Here is a 955-nt window from a genome sequence, read left to right on the forward strand (position 1 = left end):
GTCCCCCACTTCCTGGGGGACTGGGGATACTTCCTGGAGCAAGGCTTCCCTTTTCCTGACACACAGAGAGAGTTACAACCCTTGCCTTTTTCTTTTTTCTTTTTTTCTTCTGCTTCAGTGTTTTCTACGTTCTATTCTGGAACCTTTTCACCGTGTGACGTGTCCATGGCAACCGTCTCCGAGGAGGTGTGAACAGGGGGATTTGGTCCGATGGGCTTTGATGGGCTTTGAAACCTTTTAGAGCTGCTCCCTAATTGAAGCGCTTAGAGATGGTTCAGCGGCCGTGCATAGCCCTGCTTAACCTCCACACACCAGCCTTAATGGAACACAACCGGATACCGCTAATTAGCAATTAGCAATTAGAACCCTCTTCCCTCACGCCGTAGCCTTTCAGTTTGATCAAAGATTTCACTCTAAATATCACCTGGACAAAAAGGCTCACTGAAACAGCTTTCAATTTAGCCTGAATAAAACCTAAAAGTCTATCTATAAATGGTCATGTTTCCCTGGCCATGCTCTCAGAATACTTCTGTCTATTTGATTGGCCGGTATTCTTATCTTCAACATTTACTCATGCTCATACTTAGTCCTTCTCGCTGCTTCTGTCTGCTGGGAATGAGCGCTAACTGGATCATCGAACAGATTCAGTTAGTAATGGGCCTCTGGTGCCATGTCTGATTACTCTTTTACCTTTGGTGTACTTTGGTCACAGGCCCTTTAAAACATTCATAATACGTTGAGAGGAGAGGGGAGGAGAGGAGAAGACAGGGGCGGTGGGAGGAGGAGAGTTAAAGGGAGGAGGAGAGATGGGAGGGGTAAGGGTGGAGGAGAGGAGGAGGCACGGGAGAGGAGAATGGAGGAAAGGAGGGTGAAGGAGAGGAGATGGGAGGGGAGGAGATAAGGGCAGTATGCATAGAAGAAGGGAAGGTTAATGGAAGGAATAGAATAAATAGAA

The sequence above is a fragment of the Gadus macrocephalus genome, chromosome 10, assembly GCF_031168955.1.
Source record: "Gadus macrocephalus chromosome 10, ASM3116895v1".
Lineage (NCBI taxonomy): Eukaryota > Metazoa > Chordata > Actinopteri > Gadiformes > Gadidae > Gadus > Gadus macrocephalus.